Source organism: Callorhinus ursinus, unplaced genomic scaffold (assembly GCF_003265705.2).
Source record: "Callorhinus ursinus isolate GAN/ISIS: 27379988/994484 unplaced genomic scaffold, GSC_fseal_2.0 scaffold4, whole genome shotgun sequence".
NCBI lineage: Eukaryota > Metazoa > Chordata > Mammalia > Carnivora > Otariidae > Callorhinus > Callorhinus ursinus.
In genome coordinates, this window is record NW_027397066.1 from 132,930,615 (window position 1) to 132,941,881 (window position 11,267).

Consider the following 11,267-nt stretch of genomic DNA (forward strand, 5'->3'; position numbering starts at 1 on the left):
TTTTTTTTAAACATATAATGTATTGTTTGTTTCAGAGGTACAGATCTGTGATTCATCAGTCTTACACAATTCACAGTACTCACCATAGCACATATCCTCCCCAATGTCTATCACCCAGCCACCCCATCCCTCCCATCCCCCACCACTCCAGCAACCCTGTTTGTTTCCTGAGTTTCAGATTTCCTCATATCAGTGAGATCATATGATATATGTCTTTCTCTGACTGACTTGTTTCGCTCAGCATAATACCCTCCAGTTCCATCCACGTTGTTGCAAATGGCAAGATCTCAATCCTTTTAGTGTGTGTGTGTGTGTGTGTGTGTGTGTGTGTGTGTGTGTGTGTGTGTATCACATCTTCTCTATCCATTCATTTATTGATGGACACCTTGGCTCTTTCTATAGTTTGGCTATTGTGGACATTGCTGCTATAAACATTGGGGTGCACATACCCCTTTGGATCCCTACATTTGTATCTTTGGGGTAAATACCCAGTGGTGCAATTGCTGGGTTGTACGGTAGCTCTATTTTCAACTTTTTGAGGAACCTCCATACTGTTTTCCAGAGTGGCTGCACCAGCTTGCATTCCCACCCACAGTGTAGGCAGGTACCCCTTTCTCCACATCCTCGACAACATCTGTCATTTCCTGACTTGTTAATTTTAGCCATTCTGACTGGTGTGAGGTGGTATCTCATTGAGGTTTTAATTTGAATTTCCCTGATGCCGAGTGATACTGAGCACTTTTTCATGTGTCTCTTGGCCATTTGGATGTCTTCCTTGGGAAAATGTCTGTTCATGTCTTCTGCCCATTTCTTGATTGGATCATTTGTTCTTTGGGTGTTGAGTTCGATAAGTTCTTTATAGATTTTGGATACCAGTCCTTTATCTGATAAGTCATTTGCAAATATCTTCTTCCATTCTGTCGGTTGTCTTTTGGTTTTCTTGACTGTTTCCTTTGCTGTGCAAATGCTTTGATCTTGATGAAGTCCCAATAGTTCATTTTTGCCCTTGCTCCCCTTGCCTTTGGCAATGTTTCTAGGAAGAAGTTGCTGTGGCTGAGGTCTAAGAGGTTGCTGCCTGTGTTCTCCTTAGGATTTTGATGGACTCCTGTTTCACATTTAGGTCTTTCAACCATTTGGAGTCTATTTTTATGTGTGGTGTCAGGAAATGGTCCAGTTTCATTCTTCTGCATGTGGCTGTCCAGTTTTCCACACACCATTTGTTGAAGAGACTATTTTCCACTGGACATTCTTTCCTGCTTTGTTGAAGATTAGTTAACCATAGAGTCGAGGGTCTATTTCCGGGCTCTCTATTCTGTTCCCTTGATCCATGTGTCTGTTTTTGTGCCATTACCATACTGTCTTGATGATGACAGCTTTGTAATACAGCTCGAAGTCCAGAATTGTGATGCCACCAGCTTTGCTTTTCTTTTTCAACATTCCCCCAGCTGTACGGAGTCTTTTCTGGTTCCATACAGATTTTAGGATTATTTGTTCCATTTCTTTGAAAAAAGTAGATGTTATTTTGATAGGGCTTGCCTTAAATGTGTAGATTGCTCTAGGTAGCATTGATATCTTCACAATATTTGTTCTTCCAATCCATGAGCATGGAATGTTTTTCCATTTCTTTTTGTCTTCTTCATTTTCTTTCATGAGTATTTTATAGTTTTCTGAGTACAGATTCTTTGCCTCTTTGGTTAGATTTATTCCTAGGTATCTTATAGTTTGGGGTGCAATTGTAAATGGGATTGACTCCTTAATTTCCCTTTCTTCTGTCTTGTTGTTGGTATATAGGAATGCCACTGATATCTGTGCATTGATTTTATATCCTGCCACTTTACTGAATTTCTGTATGAGTTATAGCAGTTCTGGGATGAGGTCTTTTGGGTTTTTCACATAAAGTATCATATCATCTGCAAAGAGTGAGAGTTTGACTTCTTCTTTGACAATTCGGATGCCTTTTATTCCTTTTTGTTGTCTGATATCTGTGGCTAAGACTTCTGGTACTCTGTTGAATAGCAGTGGTGTCAGTGGACATCCTTGCCATGTTCCTGACCTTAGGGGGAAAGCTCTCAGTTTTTCCCCATTGAGAATGATATTTGCTGTGGGTTTTTCATAGATGGCTTTTATGATATTGAGGTATGTACCCTCTATCCCTATACTCTGAAGAGTTTTAATCAAGAAAGGACGATATACTTTGTCAAATGCTTTTACTGCATCTACTGAGAGGATCATATGGTTCTTGTTCTTTCTTTGATTAATGCATTATATCACATTGATCTGCAGATGTTGAACCAACCTTGCAGCCCAGGGATAAATCCCACTTGGTCGTGGTGAATAATCCTTTCAATGTACGGTTGGATCTTATTGGCTAGGATTTTGGTGAGAATTTTTGCATCCATGTTCATCAGGGATATTGGTCTGTAATTCTCCTTTTTGATGGGGTCTTTGATTTTGGGATCAAGGTAATGCTGGCCTCATAAAATGAGTTTGGAAGTTTTCCTTCCATTTCTATTTTTTGGAATAGTTTCAGAAGAATAGGTATCGATTCTTCTTTAAATGTTTGGTAGAATTCCCCTGGGCAGCCATCTGGCCCTGGGCTTTTGTTGGTTGGGAGATTTTTGATGACTGCTTCAATTTCCTTAGTGGTTATGGGTCTGTTCAGGTTTTCTATTTCCTCCTGGTTCAGTTTTGGTAGTTGATACATCTCTAGGAATGCATCTGTTTCTTCCAGATTATCTAATTTGCTGGCATAGAGTTGCTCATAATATGTTCTTATAAGTCTTTGTATTTCTTTGGTGTTGTTTGTGATCTCTCCTCTCCCATTCATGATTTTATTTATTTGGGTCCTTTCTCTTTTCTTTTTGGTAAGTCTGGCCAGGGGGTTATCAATCTTGTTAATTCTTTCAAAGAACCAGCTCCTAGTTTCGTTGATCTGTTCTACTGCTCTTTTGGTTTCTATTTCATTGATTTCTGCTCTGATCTTTATTATTTCTCTTCTCCTGCTGGGTTTAGGCTTTATTTGCTGTTCTTTCTCCAGCTCCTTTAGGTGTAGGCTTAGGTTGTGTATTTGAGACCTTTCTTGTTTCTTGAGAAAGTCTTATACTGCTATATACTTTCCTCTTAGGACAGCCTTTGCTGCATCCCAAAGATTTTGAACAGTTGTGTTTTCATTTTCATTGGTTTCCATGAATTTTTTAATTCTTCTTCAAATTCCTGGTTGACCCATTCATTCTTTAGTAGGATGCTCTTTAGCTTCCATGTATTTGAGTTCTTTCCGACTTTCCTCTTGTGATTGAGTTCTAGTTTCAAAGCACTGTGGTCTGAAAATATTCAGGGAATGATCCCAATCTTTTGGTACCAGTTGAGACCTGATTTGTGACCTAGGATGTGATCAATTCTGGAGAATGTTCCATGGGTACTAGAGAAGAATGTGTATTCTGTTGCTTTGGGATGGAATGTTCTGACTATATCTGTGAAGTCCATTTGGTCCAGTGTGTCATTTAAAGTCTTTATTTCCTTGTGAATCTTTTGCTTAGATGATCTGTCCATTTCAGTGAGGGGGGTGTTAAAGTCCTCTACTGTTATTGTTGTTGTCGATCTGTTTCTTTGCTTTTGTTATTAATTGGCTTATAAAATTGGCTGCTCCCATTTTCGGGGCATAGATATTTACAAATGTTAGATCTTGTTGGATAGACCCTTTAAGTATGATATAGTGTCCTTCTTCATCTCTCATTATAGTCTTTGGTTTAAAATATAATTAGACATGTAGACATTTCTAGACAAATGTTTCTAGCTAATATCAGTGAGGTTACTGCCTGTTTTCTTCTAGGGATTTTATGGCTTCAAGTCTCACATTTGGATTTTTATTCAATTTTATGTTTATTTTTGTGTATGGTGCAATAAAGTGGTCTAGTTTGTATTCTTTTGCATGTAGCTGTCCAGTTCTCCTATCACCATTTGTTGAAGAGACTATCTTTGTCCCTTGTATATTCTTGCCTCCTTTGTCATAGATTCATTGACCATATAACAATGGATAATTCATATCTAATTTTAAATCTTTAGGAGTAACAACTCTTAGGCTATTTTCAAAGTTTATGTATTACCTAATGCTTCCAAATCAAATTTAGCATCATTAGAAAATCAATTCTTAAGCATTTCTATTTAATAAACAATCTAAATTCAATGATCATCTTAAATATATTTCTGTACCTTCTCCTACCCCTTTCCTTATCATCATCACCACCATTTAAAACATAAAGTACACAAGCTATAGAATAATTGGAGTGTTTCCCTAAGCTATATACCATATGCCCATACTCTCATCTGGCTTTTTTTTTTCTGCTTACTTCAGAGGAAAACTGTTGGTCTGCAAGCAATAGATGGATACTCCTTCACTAGTGGAAATGGAATTCCTCTATTAGACTTCATAAAAGGTTATGGAGTTTTATAAGACAAGCAAAGGGAAGATAGATTTGTGCAAGCTTCCTCGAGGAAGAAGAGATGGAATGCAGCTCTTCTTATACCAAGATAAAGTGGGCCTTTGCCTCAGGCCTGGTGCTTTTAGAATGTTCAGCAATTCTTATGATTGGGAAAAAAGCAAATACATATTTCAACAGCTAGTTCTAAAAAGTAAGAGGCATAAAACAATGAAAACTATTTCCATGGGCACCATATAGAACTGTTATTTTAATCATCACTCTATATAATCATGCATTTTTTTAAAAACATATTCTCTGGAAGTAGCCCTTAAATTGTAAGCTGCCCTTTTGTAATTTTCCTAATCCAGTGTGCTCCTGTGGCCCATTTAAATCCAATTTTAGCTTATAAAAACATTGATTAATGTGGAAAAATATCTAGATTACAGTATTGTATACTTGAGAAGCATAGCCCTAGAATATGATTAGGTATTATGATATAATGAAAGGATATAATAATTTTACATATATTGCCACACGTTAAGGGTATCTTTGACTAGGATGATGAAACATAAGTAGATGTTAATGCTTGATTATAAGTTAAGAGGAAGTCTTGAACATCATACTGGTCCATAAATTTTCAAGATTTATAGCTCTGAAACATAAATTATGGTCCATGGAATTTTCAACATTTATCTCTAAAATATACATAAATAACTCTTAGAGCTACAGTCCATAGATGAAAATATAAACAAATATGATTATCCATTTTAAGCTGCATACATTAGTAGAAAGTGATGTATACATGTTCATACCAAACAGGAAGAGACAGAACTGGTCAAGTGCACAGGCTTTGACTAGCTCACCTAAGTTTGACTGCCAGCTGGACCACCAATCTTGGGCAAGCTACCTTGGATGAGCTACTCCTTACCTCATTTCCTCAATTGTACTATGAATATTAAATAGTACTAACTTCAAGGTTTGTTCTAACAACAACAGCAAAAGAGTTAATTGATTATTTTAAAGCTCTGAGAAAAATCCCTGACATTTGTTAAACACTCAATAAATGTCAGCTATTATTAGGCCACATAACTTAAGCAAAGACTCATTTTTCTATGTGCTCTAAATGAATCTGTTTATTCCATAGTCTTACTATGATGATTATTGCTAATTGATTGCAAGTTAAGCACTGTGCTAAGCATCATACACTCACACACACACACACATACACATATAAAATCTCATTTGATTTTTTTCACCATCTAAGGGTTTATAAGTATTAGTATAACGCCCATTATACCAAACAGGAATTGAGGCATAAAGTTGCTAAGTAACTTCTCCAAGATCACAGACTTTTTAAATAATGGGAAACAAAACAAAACAAAACACTACCTTAAGAATCAAAACTTAGATTCTCAGTCACGATATATAATTTACTAGCTGTATTACCTATAGAAAGCTAACTGTCTGGCTTATTTCCTCACCGGTAAAATGGGAGTAACGTTCTGTATCCCTGCCTGCTTCTCGAGTTAGTGGAGAGAATCAAATGATGTAATAATGATGAATAAATTCCATCGAGCAGAATAGGAATAACTGAATGTTCCTCAGTGGTGTACAGGTCTCTTTAAAAGTGCTTCAGAATGCAATGTTCTTAGCCACCTCCTCAAGGAGCATGGAGCCTGGTTTTCCTTTGATGAACATTCCTGTCATTCCCTGCAGTTCGGTATGACAGAAAGGAGGGTCTTAATAGCTATAGTCATAGCTGGTGTCTGAATGTGAATGGGCTTTTCTTCTCTTCTCTGCTCGTGGTTGCTAGGCTGCCAGGAGATGTAGCTGCCTGTGGTTGCTACATGCACATGTATAGATCTCATTTGAAATGCTAAATTCCAATAAATTTCTCTCTCTCTGACCTAAAGATAAATTTGTTCTGCTTCTCAAAACTATTTAGGAGTTACCAAAATGGAGCTGCAGAGATCCTAACGACTCAATTCATCTTATGTTACACAACCATCTGCTCAAAGACTCTCAAGAGCATTTTGGTAATTGGGGCTTGAAAGACATAGATTCGGGGACTAAGGTTAAACTCTACTTCATATTCTTATATCAGGAGCCATTAAGTCCTTTACAGCATAGGCCTTGCTACTCATCCTTCCCCCATCTGCCCAGACCTCTGCTTGTCTCCCAGTGTTTTAACAAAACAGGAATCCCATGGTCTCTCTTTGGCTTTTTTAAAGGACCCAGGGTTTATCAAACAAGTCTGAATCTATCCCCAAACTTTGATTCTGACAATAATATATGCTTCAATTTGGCAAAACATGTTTTATAAAATTGCAATTGCTACCCTGATACCAATAATATGAAAGAAAAAAATAGGCATATATTATTATGCCAAGTAGTATGGAATCATAGCTATGGTTATATTGCTTGCATTAGTTTAAAATGGGGAAAATCTAAAATAAATACTGTACAGAATTTCAGTCATTAACACAAAATATATTAAAAGCTATCTTGGGGAGTCTTATCTAATTAGTGGGTTTCTGCTACACATTTCACATTCTGCTAAGAATGTGCTTATTTTTTAAAAATAATACATGATTTCTACAGTAAAAACCCTTAGCTGTTTAACAGTAAGAGAGGACTTACACACTTTAAACACGAGAATAAGATAGAAATTTCTGACAAAGTTATAATGAGGGAAAGAAAAAAGAATTATGGAGTTGAAAAAAGATTTCTTGAAGAAAAGGGTATTAACCTGATCTCTGGCATTCATTCCTGATAAAAATGTTTTGTAAACTAGAAACAGAAGGTAAATTCACTTTCTATCTGCAATCAGAAAAGGATACCCGCTATCACTATTTCTGTCCCATAACACTTTGAAGACCCTGGCTGGTATGATATTGCAAGAAAAAGAAATAAAAATGTAAGAATTAGAAACAAAAAATGAAGCTCTAATGATTCACTAATATGCTTGTCTTCAAGAAAATCAAAAATAAAGTCCATATAAATCATTACAATTAAGTTCAACAAATTTGCTGGTTATCATCTTATAATACAAAAGTCTTATTTCTATGTAAGAGGAACAAACATTAAATATAATTTTATAAATTAAGTGTAATTTTAAAAAATTCACAAAAGCCTCAAAAGTATTAAATGTCAAAAAATAAACCTCATGGAAGATATACAAGATCTCTACATGGAAAACATAAAGCATTTCTGAGAGAAATTAAGAGAGACTTAAATAAATGAACAAATATTCCATGCTCATGGGTTGGAAGACAAAATTATAAAGTTTTCTATTTTTCCCTCATTGACCTACGATTTAAGCGCAGAGAGGATGTGAAGCAATGGAAAACTTCATAAATTGCTAATAGGAGTGTACATTAGTAAAATCACTTGCCTTCAAATTATTTGTAATTCAGAAGTAAACCTGGTTGATAGATGGGCAACATTTAAAAATTTTTAAAATACAGAAGCTTGTTTTATAACCACCTGTCCTCCTAAAATACAGAACCATAGCTCCACTCATGATGTGCTTCACAGTTATGAGATGGTAGGTCACCTGGTAATATTTTACGTTAACTAATTTTTCTTGTTATCTGCCTGATGACTAACAATAGAGGCAAACCAGGAAGGATGGCAAAATGATGATGGTGAAAGGGGGGTAAATATAACTAGGTATGTAGAAAAAAGGTAAATTTAAAAATTTTATGGCAAAATAAAACACTAAAGCTTTATTAATTTTCAGGCTTATTTTTTAAACATCATTATGGACTTATGACTTTCACTATATTTTTCAGCTTGGCCATCCCACTGGCCTTACTGGCAGTACATTCAACCTGTTTACTCCCAAATGTGATTTGTACTTTAATGTTCAGATCTGGAACTCACTAAAGAAAAGGGCAGGGAAATATGAAGATAAGATATCTTCTTGTTTCCAGAAGCAGGTATTTCAAAAATGCCCATGGTAGTGCTAAAAGAACAATGGAGCCAAATAGAAGGGCTACTATTGGCCATGTTCTGATATACTGAGGATCAGAAAAAAAAAAAAAAAAGAAAAATGATAGTTGATTACAATGGTTCTTAACCAGAGACAGTTTTGTTCCCTAGGAGATATTTGAATTGTCTGAAGACATTCTTGGTTGTCACAACTGGGGGAAGTGCTTCTGGCATCTAAGGGGTAGAAGCAGGGGTGCTGCTAAGCATCCCACAATACATGGAACAACTCCCCACAAAAAAAAGAATTTACAATTTAAAATCTCAGTAGTGCTTAGATTGAGGAATGCTGATCAATTGAAACAAACTCAGTTCATAAACATATTCCAAATAGGGGAAAACTACATAAATGTAAAGTAAGTTTGTTGCATGCAAAAGAAGAGTAAATTTAATACATGTTTTAAAATTGCTGTTAATGGGCACCTGGGTGGCTCAGTTGGTTGAGCGACTGCCTTCGGCTCAGGTCATGATCCTGGAGTCCCGGGGTTGAGTCCTGCATCGGGATCCCTGCTCAGCAGTGAGTCTGCTTCTCCCTCAGACCCTCCCCACTCTCATGCTCATTCTATCTCATTCTTTCTCTCAAATAAATAAATAAAATCTTTAAAAATGATAATAAAATAAAATAAATAAAATAAAATAAAATTGCTGTTGATGTTTGACAGGACTTGTCACCAGCTAGACTGCAAGACCTGACATTTGCTGCCCACCTGCTTGTACTCACTAACCTTTGTCTTACATTTTCCCTTAAGCTCTTCTTTCTGGCTTACTTCTTTACTCAGGCAAATGACACTCAAAACCACCCCTCAGGTGATGGTGACTGCCCTGTCAAGACCTCCCGCTGGTCCAGACCAACCAGACCTTTTGAGCTAAACCCCCCACCCCCACTCACCCTGCGCAGATGGACCATGGAGTGATCCCTGGAATGACCAACAACTACCTTTATTTGTTATACTAAAATCTCCACCCAAAGAGGAGCCTCAGCCTCATTTACATAACATACAATGTATATATATAGGCATTTTTCTTTAAAGTGCAACCTTATGCCTGCCTCTACGTAAGATGAGAAGTCTTCCCTATCTAAATATTCATTCTAACCCTAAACAAGAGGAACCCATTCACCCTCTCCCTCGGCATTCTTGGTTTTGGAAGCCATTCCCCATAACCTCCTTATTTGCTGCAGGTTAATTTTTTTTTCACCCAGCATGGAGCCCAACATGGAGCTTAAACTCATGACCCTGAGATCAAGAACTGAGCTAAGATCAAGAGTCAGACACTTAATCGAGTCACCCAGGTGCCCCACTTATTTGTTGCAAATAAAAGTTTTCTTTGTGCAACAATTCAACCTGGTGCCTTTTCTGACTCACCAAGGAGCAAACTCCTGTTGGTTCAGTAGCAGATTGATGTATATGAGTGTGTTGATCTCAAGGTTTTGTTTGTTTTTATTATGTATATGTGTGATAATAGATATTTATTGTTAACTATGTGATGGAGAATGGTAGATAGGAAGAATCACCAGTGAGCCAGCTGAACCAGAAAACCAAGAACTGTATTATAAACAAGAAGAGTGGCCAGCCATAATGGCCTTACCAAATAATCAGGTAGAAATAGGTCGTAATGTTGGATTGCAGAACAGGAGTACAATCAAATGTCCATTAGAGGAAGCGGACAGTGAAGACTCAGCTGTCTAGGAGGGGAATCTCGGTATGGTTCTACTAATTTTAATGAGGTACTAATAAGATATAGTGAAGTAGATAACTACATGAGGTATCTGTAGCCAAAACTTGATGGATAAGGGAACAAAAAGGGGAAGGTGCAAGAAAAGGAATCAGTTTACAAGGTCTGTGAAATAGCACATGAACCTGTGCTTAAGAAGGAACCACATCAACTAGTGTAGACTTGGAATTGAATCCCCCTGAGGTAAAAATCGGTCTTGTTTTCAGACCAAGAATCAACTAGTTAATGAAACAGAACCTGATATCTTAGCTTGAAAGAATATTATTTGGGGAATATTATTTGTAAAGATTATGCATCTAAGTGTATGAATGAAAATGCTAATTTTGTAAACCCATAAATCCAAAGTATCAATGTCTTTGTAGTGATTGAAGTGTCAGTGTAACAGTAAGATTTGTAATCATTGAGCTGTTTTGTGAATATTTGATTTATTTTAAGAGGTTGAAGCATTTTAAAGATCTCTTACAATTAGAGTCTTATTTTTATTGACATTCAGGGCTTGTCTGGGTTTTAATCAACTTTTATTTAATTTTTTATTTGTTTAAAGATTTATTTATTTGAGAGAGAGAGAGAGTGTGCGCGTGTGCGTGCAAGAGCAAATGAACGGGGGAGGGGCAGAGGGAGAGAGGGTCCCAAGCAGACTCTGTCCTGAGCATGCCACACAGGTGCCCCAAATCAACTTTTAAATGGTCAGAATACTAGATTTATAAATGTATATTTTTATTTACTAGAAATGTAAGTAGTATATAAATGTATAGGAAATTTGCCTTAAGTATTTGTAAGCTTAATAAATTGAGTGATATAAAGCAAAAGAAGAGGTTAAGTGTTCCTTTGTACCCACAATAGTCTCCCAAGACTTACTGATGAGAAATGGCAATAAGGAATAGCGCTGGTATGACCAAATGATGGCCAACAAACCAAATCTTGCCGGCTGCCTGTGTATGTAAAGCCTTATCACCTTTTTATTTATTTTTTAAATTTTATTTTATTATGTTAATCACCACACATTACATCATTAGTTTTTGATGTAGTGTTCCATGATTCATTGTTTGCATATAACACCCAGTGATCCATGCAGAATGTGCCCTCTTTAATACCCATCACCAAGCTAACCCATCCCCCCACCCT